The 14,407-nt window shown below is 33.9% G+C and overlaps 1 long non-coding RNA gene across 1 annotated transcript; it reads left to right on the top strand.

The window, feature by feature from the left end:
• The first annotated feature begins 7,439 nt into the window (after positions 1-7,439).
• Positions 7,440-14,141, top strand: LOC134686030 (uncharacterized). The gene is made up of 3 exons (XR_010101508.1): positions 7,440-7,511; positions 13,208-13,310; positions 13,716-14,141. It is a non-coding gene; the product is annotated as an uncharacterized LOC134686030 (long non-coding RNA).
• The last annotated feature ends 266 nt before the right edge of the window (positions 14,142-14,407 follow it).

The following is a 14,407-nucleotide window of genomic DNA, read 5'->3' as shown; positions in this document are numbered from 1 at the left end:
GTTGTATTTTTATGCCCTTGCTGTAGGAGACCAGGCCTTGAAGTCAGAAATCTTTTGAGTCATTTATTTGTACTCCGACTCCAAAATCAACCAATCACATGATTTTTGTGCTCCAAGTTTTAAGCAAAGTTTTATGACTTCAATCAACCCCAGGACATTAAGTGTTATCCTTGACTATCTATCTTTCTGTCCGCCCGTCCCATTTTGACTTGTTTGAAGCTTGAAAGGGAGCGTTCATCACATTCTTCTTTTATTATGTACAACCTCTATGCTGAAAATAGGAGAAAGTTATATTAACTTTTAGCTTGTTTGAAACCATTTATTTAATACTTGAGAAAAGGCATAATCTGGAGTTCACCTACATTGGTATGTGAATTTGATCATCTTTATTTTAAACTTCACACTGTAAACTGGCACAATAAATATAGGTAAGGTATGATGTGTTGACCACCAGTCTGTCCTTCAGTCATGTTGTTATCGCAACTACTCTGAAACCACACAACAGAATTACATAAAACTTGGTAAATAATACTGGTATGTAGACATGCAAATCAACAGGTAATTATGAATCAATTTTTATGCCCCAGTCGTAGCAGAAGGGACATTAAGTTTAATTCTTGTCTGTCTGTAGTCCCAAAATTGGTTTCCGTTCTCTAACTTTAGTTTGCCTCAACCAAATATTAAAAAACTTTTACACAATGCTTTTTACCACAAAACACAGGTCAAGTTTGAATTTTGATGGCATCACTGAGTGATGTTATGCCCTTTTACACAAGGAAAAATTACTATTCTAAAAATAATGTCATTTTAAAAATCTTCTTTAAAAATTGGAGTTCTCTTTTTTTTAGATTCAGTTTGCCTAGTGACAATGTTGTGCTGTAGTTGTGTGAGCTAGCTCAAAAAGGTTTTTCAATAACTAATATTGATAGAAGTAAAAGAACTAATTGTCAGGCAATCATCTACAACTAACAATGGTTATATCCACCTAAATAGTTAACTATTGATATTTTAGAAACGGACCTAACATTAAAGATTGTTTACCAAGCACCATTCAATAATAAAAATGAGCTCAAGGTCAAGGTCAGGTGAAACCTATCCAACAGTTAAGTATATCTTAAAATCTTTCAATAAGCCCAATTTAGTATACTAGTTATAGTCCCCACCTAGTGGTTGGTTGCACTATAGGGATCAGTCTGTTTGTCTACCAAATGTGTCCACATTTTTTATATAGAGAACTGTTATAATTTCGTACTTTCTACTTGACATGTATATTAACTAACACCAGATGTTTGTAAAAATTGTGTCCACTCTATATTGTAAGAACCGTTATGATTTCAAATTTTACTTGACATGTATATAAACCAATGTCAATGTATACAACTTCCTAGGTCAAAGGTCGAGGTCAAAAACTTTGGTTTCAATTGACAATCTCATATCCTATGGTAAAGATTGTGTCCACTCTATATTGAATACCTGTTATGATTTCAAATTTCATACGTGAAATGTGTATTAAACAACACCAGTAGGCGTGTCATAGTATATGTACAACTTTCTAGGTCAAGGTCAAGGTAAAAAAAAACACTTTGTATCCGTTATAAAGATCCCATATCATAAAGTAAATTAACAAATTGTATGCCACAGACTATTTACTACAGAGCAGAGCCCACAGAACTGGTCATCATATAAACGTATTTAATTACTCATGGTACTAGAAAAATCTAATCATTAACTGCTGTCGATAAACCATGAAAATAATGTCAAGTCAATATGAACAGCTTCCGATTAACCAAATATATACTTAATAACACAGAAAACCACATTTTATCCCATTCTTATATAGCATTTAAATCAATGCAGAGTTTACAGAGAATTTTACTCAAAAGAAATTAATGAACGTGGTGCATTTCTTTTGTTGTTAAAGAGTAGTTGTCTTTTTACTTATAATAGCCGAGAAAGAGACATAATGGTAAAATCTAAAAAGTTGATAACTGACCCATGAAAATAAGATCATGTCAACTGCCAAATGATTCCAGATCGATGGAAAAGTTAGTCATTCTATCTGAGAAATGGGTCTAGGAGTGATCAAGAAAACTGCAAAGATTAGAAAAAATTGAGAATGGGCGTGCTTTAGTTGGCCCCTAAACACATATGTATACTATATCAAAAAGAAAATGTATGATTGCCAATGAGACATCTCTGTACAAGAGATCAAAAGACACAGAAATTAACCATAGGTCACCGTATGGCCTTCGACAATGAGCAAATCTCATACCGCATATAGTCACCTGTAAAAGGCCCCGAAATGACAAATGTAAAACAATTTAAATGAGAAAAGAAAAGAAAGGCATAATTTATGTAAAAAAAACACCCGAAAAACAAATATGTAGCACATCAACAAACTACTAGTTGAGCGAAAATGTACGCCACACTAAAGAGTTCATGAAATTAAAATCAGATGATCCATGTCAGACTGACATCGACTTCACCTGTCATATACTTTTTATACCAAATAATGTTTACCTATTTTTTTGAAACACCCGTCTAAAGCGGGACGTATAATGGTATACAGTTGTCCGTCCACACTTGGGACAAATACTAAAAACCGCTCCCACTAACTTTTATGAAACTTTATTGAATTGTTTATATCTATTGACATAAGCTCCCTTTCGATTTTTATAAATTTCAAATTTTTCGTTTCCAGGTTATAAAGTATTATCCTTATAAAAAGGTGATTTTCCAGTTTTCGGACAATAACTAAAAAATGCTTCCATCAACTTTAATGAAACTTTGGTGAATTGTTTATATTATTGAAGTATGCTCCCTTTCAATTTTTATAAATTTCAGATTTAGCGTTTCCATGTTATGAATTTTTATGCTTTTTCAGACAATCACTCATAAACACTTTCACAAAATTTTATGAAACTTTGGTGAATTGTTTATATCTGTTGACTTAAGCTATCTTTCAAAAAAATTAAAAAAAAGAACAACTTTAGGTCACCATATGGCCTTCAACAATGAGCAAAGCCTATACCGCACAGTCAGCTTTAAAATACCATGAAATGACAAATGTAAAACAGTTCAGATGAGAAAACTAACAGCCTAATTAATGTACAAAAAAATCATTTAAAGCTTTATCTTTTCTTTTTTTATAGTATCCAAGCAAAGTTATCGTAGAACAGCTGGATTATTCATTTCTTAATTAACACTAAACATTGATAACTTCAAGCAAATAAATGAGACCATATTGACTATTATTTGTTTTTTTTCTTCATCTTTAGACATTGCGTTGTCATGCAGCTCATTTTCGATCTATGAGTAATTTTTGTCCACTGAAAGAAAGTTTTGTATGACAAAATTTTAAATTTGTAGTATGCTACAAATGTTGTTAAACTGAACTCATTTTTGTTGTACAAAACTTACTTTTGTCCGTACAATATTGAATTTCGAGTACAAAACCACAAGAGTCCCATTCAGCGCCCCCGTATCTTGCGACAATTCTTTACTTATAAGATATTTTTCGCTGGAATTTACGGATTGTCAAAGTCATGTGATTCGCTGCTGTGGAATTAATCAGTGCGTCGGAAAAACGTCACTCAGTCATTTTGAAATTCAAATTACAGTAACACATTGCTTAGGCTGAGGATGACAATCATGACACCTTCAAAGCGACACGGGATTGAGCAAGAACGTATTGACTTCTATTTTATTCTCTATTGACTATAACACTCTCATGAAAAAAAGTTCAACAGCAATATTATTTACCTAGGAAAACATTTTAACCCAAACGCCCCAGCCTATTTTGAAATAACATAGCCGAATGATGATCCCCAGCCGGGGTTTGCATGTTTGACCAGAATGTCTGTTTCGACGAACTGAATTGAATACTTGTTTCTGGGTGTGGCATTTATGTCTCCATTTGTCGACCGTCATTCATCAATTCGTTGTCATTTCAGACTCATTCGTAGCATTTGGTTGATTTTGAACCCCTCACTTTCCTTAATTTTGTTTTGTGAAACATATATAATCCAAACGTTTGGACAAAAATTGCTTGTTTGTCTGTTTTATCTCGTGTCGGTAGTATTGTAAATTTTATTGTATAGTCCGGTGTATATATCGGGTTTACAACAAGAAATCTGTGAGGTTATGATAACCTAACTTACAACAAACCGGCGATAATTTTCCATGACGAACTGAATTGAATACTTGTTTCTGGGTGTGGCATTTATGTCTCCATTTGTCGACCGTCATTCATCAATTCGTTGTCATTTCAGACTCATTCGTAGCATTTGGTTGATTTTGAACCCCTCACTTTCCTTAATTTTGTTTTGTGAAACATATATAATCCAAACGTTTGGACAAAAATTGCTTGTTTGTCTGTTTTATCTCGTGTCGGTAGTATTGTAAATTTTATTGTATAGTCCGGTGTATATATCGGGTTTACAACAAGAAATCTGTGAGGTTATGATAACCTAACTTACAACAAACCGGCGATAATTTTCCATGTCAGGCTTTATTTTTTATTGAACAGTCCCACATCAAATATATCACTGAGTACATAGCTTTGTATCCATATTATCATTTTATTGATATACAATTAATAGGGAGAATACAGCATCGAAAATGTCCAATTCTTACACCTAACAGCAACTACAAAATATACTTGCCCTACGCAAGGAACCGTTTACAAAGCGCAGATTTCACTTATTTTATATTTTTTAGCCCAAAAGAGGTCCCAATTTTTTTAAAATCTTAAATGATTTCGCCCCCCCCCCCTTTTTCCGAAATCCTGGATCCGCCCCATATATTATATATCCTTCCCTGTGCATGCCATATAACCCTGTTCAACCACGCCATAATTGTCAAAACACATGCAGCTTTGTAAAGTGAAAAGAAATTATGAAAACTGGAAGGGATTTACAGAATAGTCTGAGAATAATGGGCCAAATGAGCAGACTAAAGGGCTAAAAAAGTAGAAAAAAATAAGCCAAATAAATAAAGAAAAGAGAATAAGTAATGCTTTATAAATATAACGAATAGAGAATAACAGGCACAATAATAGAGTTTGAGATGTACATGTGAAAAAAAGTCATGTATATACATATACATATATACATGATATATTTACTCAATTCAGACACTTTTACATTGAATGATTAGCCCGGGGGATGGGGCGTGTGATTTACTTCCTTTATATATTGTCTCGTACTAGTTTCTAACGCTCTAAATAAAATATTCGAGTGTAACTTTCAAGAGTGAAGACACTGGGTACCTAGATGAAGGAATGTGGTTCATTTTTAGCTCACCTGGCCCGAAAGGCCAAGTGAGCTTTTCTCATCACTTGGCGTCCGTCGTCCGTCGTCGTCCGTCGTCGTCCGTCGTCGTCCGTCGTCGTCCGTCGTCGTCGTCGTCCGTCGTCGTCGTCGTCCGTCGTCGTTAACTTTTACAAAAATCTTCTCCTCTGAAACTACTGGGCCAAATCAAACCAAACTTGGCCACAATCATCATTGGGGTATCAAGTTTAAAAAATGTGTGGCGTGACCCGGTCAACCAACCAAGATGGCCGCCACGGCTAAAAATAGAACATAGGGGTAAAATGCAGTTTTTGGCTTATAACTCAAAAACCAAAGCATTTAGAGCAAATCTGACATGGGGTAAAAATGTTTATCAGGTCAAGATATATCTGCCCTGAAATTTTCAGATGAATCGGTCAATCGGTTGTTGGGTTGCTGCCCCTGAATTGGTAATTTTGAAGAAATTTTGCTGTTTTTGGTTATTATCTTGAATATTATTATAGTTAGAGATAAACTGTAAACAGCAATAATGTTCAGCAAAGTCAGATCTACAAATAAGTCAACATGACCAATATGGTCAGTTGACCCGTTTAGGAGTTATTGCCCTTTATAGTCAATTTTTAACCATTTTTCGTTAATTAAAGTAATCTTTTACAAAAATCTTCTCCTCTGAAACTACTTGGCCAAATTAATCCAAACTTGGCCACAATCATCTTTGGGGTATCTAGTTTAAAAAATGTGTGGCGTGACCTGGTCAACCAACCAAGATGGCCGCCACGGCTAAAAATAGAACAAAGGGGTAAAATGCAGTTTTTGGCTTATAACTCAAAAACCAAAGCATTTTGAGGAAATCTGACATGGGATAAAAATGTTTATCAGGTCAAGATATATCTGCCCTAAAATTTTCAGATGAATCGGTCAATCGGTTGTTGGGTTGCTGCCCCTGAATTGGTAATTTTGAGGAAATTTTGCTGTTTTTGGTTATTATCTTGAATATTATTATAGATAGAGATAAACTGTAAACAGCAATAATGTTCAGCAAAGTAAGATCTACAAATAAGTTAACATGACCAAAATGGTCAGTTGACCCCTTTAGAAGTTATTGCCCTTTATAGTCAATCTTTAACCATTTTTCATAAATCTAAGTAATCTTTTACAAAATCTCCACTGAAACTACTAGGCCACAATCATCTTTTGGGTATCTAGTTTGAAAAATGTGTCCGATGACCTGGCCATTCAACCAAGATGGCCGCCACGGCTAAAAATAGAACATAGGGGTAAAATGCAGTTTTTGGCTTATAACTATGAAACCAAAGCATCTAGAGCAAATCTGACAAGAAGTTAAATTGTTAATCAAGTCAATATCTATCTGCCCTGAATTTTTCAGATGAATTGGACAACTGGTTGTTGGGTTGCTGCCCTCCAATTGGTAATTTTTAAAGAAATTTTGCCGTTTTTGGTTATCTTGAATACTATTATAGATAGCGATAAACTGTAAACAGCAATAATGTTCAGCAAAGTAAGATCTACAAATAAGTCAACATGACCTAAATGGTCAATTGACCCCTTAAGGAGTTATTGCCCTTTATAGTCAATTTTTAACAATTTTCATTAATTTGGTAAATTTATGTAAATTTTTACCAAATATAGTTCTCTGTTACTAATGGGCAAAGTTCATGATAGATATAATTGTAAGAAGCAAAATCGTTCAGTAAAGTAAGAACTTCAAACACATCACCATCACCAAAATACAATTTTGTCATGAATCCATTTGTGTCCTTTGTTTAATATGCACATAGACCAAGGTGAGCGACACAGGCTCTTTAGAGCCTCTAGTTTATCCTGCATCAACTGTACAGCATGCACCGATTATTTTTTGTTTATCTTTGATCTTTTATTGTAAATAGAAATGACATGAACGGCCACTCATACCTACGTAACGCACAAGAACTGGCTCATTATTGAGTTTAAACTTCCATGAATTATTTCTTAAATAAGCTGATATTTTGTTTTTCAATATGAAGATTCAGAGCAGGCTTTTTTAGTGTGGTGTATAATTTGTGTAATACTGTGCGTACTTGGGGTATTGGTTAAATTTTCTTTGGTTTCAGTGGTGAACAATCAACACAAACCTTAAATAACTTTACTGTGACGTCATACTAACGTCAACAGACGAGCTCCAACCCAGGTTAAAACTTTTATTGGATAAATCAAGATAGCGTATGTACGATTTAAAAGAACTGTTCAGCAACAACTATATACTGATTGTATTTATTTTATAGTCTGGGGAACACCAAACATACTGTCTCAACGTCCTGACGACTGCAACAAACGTTCTTCTGTTTCGCTTTCATTAATTAATTTTTCAAATCCCGTCATTCACGCCATTTGCAAAATGAAATACATACAAGATCCTTCAAATAGAATTAGATAAAGTTCATCATATCATATGGACTGATTATTCAGATTTGTATGCCCCACATAGGAATGTTTTTCGGGTCCGGGGGACTGTGCGTCCGTTCGTTTGTACGTCCGTCCGTCTGTCCCACATAATTTTAAACTTTTTGTCATTTTGATCAAGGTAGACATAGTTGCAGTCAAACAACTTAGTTCACATGTTCCCTATGTCTATGATATGATCTTTCTAATTTTAATGCCAAATGAGAGATTTGAAACCCAGTCAACTGAACATATACAATGATACAATGATAATGCGTGTGGGGCATTCGTTTACTTTAGACCACAGACATTTGAATTTCTGTCAATAGTAACAAAACATTGGCAATGGGAAGAAAATAGTGTCCATATAATATATAAATATTACTATTGACAGAATGTCTTATGTGTCAAGTGCCTGCATGTGTATTGACCCATTCTTATTTATTACTGTAAACAATTAGTGAATTACTGCACACGTCACATCTGAATCAAAACATAAAAAAAATAACATTTCTGATCCATTTGCATAAACATAGGAAGAAACAAACCTGACTCCGAACTGGCAAGTCGGCTCTTACTCGTAAAAGCTGCGTGCATAACGAAGAACTGAAGCAGCAAATGCCAATTTTCAAGTTTTTGGTCGAATCAACGATCTCAAACTGAGGCTCCCCACACTCTTATAAGCGAACATGTTTGTAATGTTTTGTAATGCAATTGTTAAATTCTCTCTTGTTATAAGTAATAGGTTGACTATATTTGGTATGTGCGTACCTTGCAGGGTCCTCATGCCCATCAGACAGTTTTCACTTGACCTCGACCTCATTTTATGGATCAGTGAACAAGGTTAAGTTTTGGTGGTCAAGTCCATATCTCATGTACTATAAGCAATAGGACTAGTACATTCGGTATATGGAAGGACTGTAAGGTGTACATGTCCAACTGGCAGGTGTCATCTGACCTTGACCTCTATTTCATTGTTCAGTGGTCAATGTTTAGTTTTCTTGGTTAATGTTTAGTTTATGTAATAGTTGTAATAAAGCTTTTTATTTAGGAATATTTATATAGATTAGACCGTTGGTTTTCCCATTTGAATGGTTTTACACTAGTAATTTTGGGGCCCTTTATAGCTTGTTGTTCGGTGTGAGCCAAGGCTCCGTGTTGAAGGCCGTACTTTAACCTATAATGGATTACTTTTTACATTGTTATTTGGATGGAGAGTTGTCTCATTGGCACTCACACCACATCTTCCTATATCTATATAGTATCAACATAATATCAATGATTAGTAAAGAAGGCGAGACATTTCAGGCATTCTTGCTACTTTAAACAATCACGAACCACCGAAACAGTTTACTATAGTAATACACGGTCACCATCTAATACCTACCATATATATATAATAATATAGATGCCGTACTCTAAACTGCACCGCCTTTAAAAAAAGAAATTAATAAATTTCAGAAGAGACTTTCAAATATTCGTAGTTTACACCAATCATCCAGTTTAGATATAAACTATCAAGAAAACCATTCACAATTATACAGTATCATTGAACATTTTGAACTTGCCTCTTCTATTCCCTATTCCCGTCGCGTTATTAAAGCCAGAATTAGTACCTTCGACGTAACGATGCAGATACAGATAGTAGCGTGAATCAGATGGGGATAGTGAAAAATATATGACTGTCAATGAGACAACTCTCCACAAGAAACCAAATTGCACAGCAATTAACAACTTGTATAGGTCACCGTGCGGTCTTCAACAATGAGCAAATCCCATACCGCATAATAGGCTTTAAAAGGCCCCAAAATGACAAATGCATAACAATTCAAACGAGAAAACTAACGGTATAATTTATGTACAAATTAATGAACGAAAACAAATATATTATAACACAGCAGCAAACGACAACCACTGAATTACAGGTTCCTTACTTAGGCACATACATAATGTTGCGGAGTTATACTAGTTTGAAGGCGCTAACCCTCCCTTAAAATCGGACTGTGGTGTAATACAATATCAGAACACATTTTAAAAATCAGTTGAATAAACAGGCTAAAACTGTCAGATGGATACAAATACAAATACATTTTTTGTTTAGGGACTGAAGTACGCCTCCGGTCGCGGGATTATCTCGCTACATTGCAGACCCATTGATGGCCTTCGGCTGTTATCTGCTCTTCGGTCGAGCTGTTATCTTATTTTTATCAAACAAAATCTGTGTGGACATAGACGGGTACATGAACAACAACAAAAAGTACAGATCTGAGAATACTCTCTGTTACTGACAGCAAGTTCAAACCGAATAAAATTAATAAAAACATAATGCATATATCTCATAAAGACCAAATTTATATCCAACATCCAATGGATTTAGTGTGAAAACATCATAAACAGTCAGAAAAACATGAACTTGTGCAATGCTAAGAAAAGGGTATCAATACACTGTAGAGCCATGAATGCAGCTCAATAAATGAGGTTGAATGTCTATTGGTGATCCTTCGCGTCTCTTTCACTTCCCTTACACCTGGGATAATTCTGTCACATTCCATACATAATTTGCTATGCCACGTTAATAAAATCTTAAACACAAGAATAACAATTTTACAGCGCTAAACTTTGAACATATAATTATATACTATAGCTTGTGTCACAGTCAATTATATTTTTTCATCTTTGCATCAAACAGGTGTCATTCAAGAACTTCGGAAAAACTGATGATAGGTTGATTGATTGATTGATTAGTTATCTGCCTAATTAAACTCAAATCGGCAATGTAGGACGGATTGGGCCTTTAGTAATTTTTTTTTACATGAATTTACAATTGAACTATAAAACTGTATGTTTTATTCTATTGTATAGGGTTATTGCATGAATATTATAGGGTTATTGCATGAATATTGGGGAATGTTGTCCAGAGTAGAATTTTATATTGCACGAGCTTGCGAGTATTAATTATTCATGCAATAACCCTTTTATTGTATAGCAATATAATATTTGAAAGTAAAACTAGGTTTTAACTAAGATTTTGTTGTTGATGACGTCATGAATTTTGAAGATGTATTGCACAAGTGTAAAATTCCGTACACCCCTGATTACACCAAGATAACGAATTTATTTCTTATGAACGGTTCCTTTACTCATTTTGAAACCAGGATGTAACATTGTACAATGGTAATGAATATTTCCAGCGTAGTATTTTTCAATGTCCATGTGGCTGCACATTGTCAAATACTTTTTTACTTTAATTTTGACAAAAGATTATTGTCCCGAGAAGAATTTTATATTGCACGAGCTTGAGAGTGCAATATATGTTCAACGAGGGACAATATTCCCCAATATTCTGATTCCATGCAATAACCCTTTTATTGTATAGCAATATAATATTTGAAAGTAAAAAATGGTTTAAACTAAGATTTTGTCGTTGATGACGTCATGAATTTTGAAGATTTATTGGACTAGTGCAATATTGGAATTTATTGCACGCTAACTTTTGGTTACTTTCTGTACAATAATACATTGCTGTACTTTCTACACAATAATACATTTTATCATATACTTAGACTAAATAACATATGATTTTTACTGTATGATAATTGCGTTAAATTAAAGTATTCTCCATATTTTTCGAATTGGTGCTTAGCGGGCTGATATGAAAAGTTTATCACATTCTTCGATTGTTATCACATGCCTTTTCGTAACGTTATCACATGTTATTCCGGTGATACTCGGCAAAGTCCGGAAAATACACCTCAAAACTACGTTTTCAGTGAAAAACATTACAAAGTGGTGTACAAAACAATTATTTGAATACTTGGAAGTATATTGTGTAAAATAATTAAATTAAATTAAAAAAAAATAAGTTAAATGCCTTTTTTAAGTTTTTCTGAAACATAATTTAGAAAGTTACTTTAAAAAAGTTGACTTTTCCAAACAATGTTCATTATGTATACTGTTTAATTATTTTTTTGTCGATTCGTTCATATACAAATGTGGGTTTTTTTCTCTGTTGAGGCATGTGATAGAAAGATTTCATATTAAATGTACAATGTATCACATTTTGGGTCCGACGTCCTTGAACTTTTTCAAAGTTCTGTTTCAACTTCTTTTCGGGAACCACGTAAACGGATCAATATATGAATCTGTTATTTTTCTCTACTGTTGAAGCATATGATAAAAAGATCGTAACATGTCATTTTTTCATTTCGCATGTATTATCAGCCCTCGGTCAATATCAGCCCTCGCGCCATGCGGCTCTCGGGCTGATATTGAACCTAGGGCTGATAATACATGCGATATGAAAAATTCCATGTAATAATCTGATAGTATTGCATTGTATTTAAAATGTATACTATAGTTAAAATTGAGAATGGAAATGGGGAATGTGTCAAAGAGACAACAACCCGACCAAATAAAAAACAACAGCAGATGGTCACCGACAGGTCTTCAATGTAGCGAGAAATTCCCGCACCCGGAGGCGTCCTTCAGCTGGCCCCTAAACAAATATATACTAGTTCAGTGATAATGGACGCCATACTAATTTCCAAATTGTACACAAGAAACTAAAATTAAAATAATACAAGACTAACAATGTTACAAAGGCCAGAGGCTCCTGACTTGGGACAGGCTCAAAAATGCGGCGGGGTTAAACATGTTTGTGAGATCTCAACCCTCCCCCTATACCTCTAACTATACCTCTATAGTTGTTTGTTTGTATTGCTTGACCCTTATGGGTGTAATTTGGCAGTAAAGGTTATTTATTTAGCACAGATTTCTTTGTGCAGAAGTAACTATTGACATTGTATCGTCCCCTTCTGTCCTTACAAACATATCAATTTAAATAATTCGATAATGACGAAAACATAGTAGTGCATGGTTAAACAAAAAAACAAACCCTAAAAAAAGCAAAAAAAATAAGAAATATAATATGAAATACATGTAGATATGACTGCACTAATGTGAAATGTGATAAACTAAGCTTGTATATATATATACATAACACATGCTTGCATCATTATGATTATATAACTACAGTTTCAGCAGACCCGTAGTCAGGAATTTTGAATTTTCCAGGGGGGGGGGGGTCGTTGGACTCACAAACAGTCACAATTCGAACAGAACATTTACTTTAACAGTGCTTATTTGTTTTCAAGGAGGGTTCATACAAGGGGGGTTCGTTTGAACCCCCCGCCCCCTGGCTACGGACATGGTCAGTCTAGTCAGATATGTTGCTATTTTATTAAAAAAATGAATGCTTCCAGTTTTTCTTTAGTTTACCCAGCACTTTATTGTGAAACAGTGTGTCATCATGAATGTTACATTTCATTGTGTAATGAATGTTAATTTCAGGACACAAGATTACTGTTAACCAATCAAAATAACGTATCATAATGAATTATAAATGCAATGTAATTTTTTAAATGTCACCAACTTTATAGTTAAATGAACATAAAATGTTTGAATTTGATATATTTCAGACAGACGAAGAAGCAAGCATGGAGTTTTCCACGCAGCTAAGATATATTGTATTGGTGTTTTCTGTATTGATAGAATACATAACATGTGCAAACGATACGTTAGGTAATTGCCTTTTCTTCTACTCCTTCAGAGTATCAGGTTTTAATAGTTTCAATCTATATACATGCACGTCTTTCGAAGTAAAAGAAAACATCGAAATTTATGCAAACGCTCTTTTCCATTTTATACACAGACAGAGAAATGTATTTTTAAGTCCGTTAGTTGAACTGGTAACAGTTCGTTGTTGCAATTTTTGTTTTCAAAGTAAAAGTAAGAATTGTTCTTATTCGTAATCACATTTTTAAGTGTTTCCCAAATTAATTTTAGAATACATCTCTGATCAATTGCTGGCATATAAGACCTTGTCAAAAAAATCATTTAATAAACCACGTATTTGTATTTTCATTTCACTAAATAATTAACACAGTGTCAAATATTTAATTAATACACCACGTATTTGTATTTCAGTGAGTTACTATGGTCATCCTGATATTAAGGCCGAAAGACTTTATGATATGGCGATGGGAATAGTTGTTGGTGTTAGTTTCTCCGCTGTGTTCTTGGTTATTCTGTTGATGACCTTTGTCTATTATCGGAGTATAAAGGCATAAACAGTAACGACATTTTGATAGATAGCAAGCTCGTGAAAATGACAACAAAGGATTGCAACTTGATAGCTAATATTCTATTATCTACTAATACTTTATGTCTCAGATTAGTGTAACTGATTTTAATATTATATACATTTTGGTTTATCATCACAAGTTTACGGATACTTGTCAAATTTTGACACGAAAAAAAAGAAAAAAGCAGTTGTTGATATGACAATTTTGATTCTGATATGTGATCATGAATATTGTACAGTAAACTATTAAACGAAATTTCATGATATAACTAGATTTGTTTTTTCATAGAAAAAGGGGGTGGGATTCGGTGCTATTAGATAAAAGTGATTATCTGGTATGTCACTAGTACTGACACATACTGTCTCATGAACACTATAGAAAGCAACACACACATTATATTACAAATAACAAAACTGATAAAAACATAATGAAGAATGAGACATTTAACATGCATAGGTCACAATGGTAGAGTTTTTAAACAGAGGAGCGAATAGTGGGTCAAATCTTCTGAAAAAAAATAACCCAAAAAAATAG

Source organism: Mytilus trossulus, chromosome 10 (genome assembly GCF_036588685.1).
Source record: "Mytilus trossulus isolate FHL-02 chromosome 10, PNRI_Mtr1.1.1.hap1, whole genome shotgun sequence".
NCBI lineage: Eukaryota > Metazoa > Mollusca > Bivalvia > Mytilida > Mytilidae > Mytilus > Mytilus trossulus.
The sequence above is the reverse complement of the archived record's forward strand: the minus strand, read 5'-3'. Positions and strand labels throughout refer to the sequence as shown.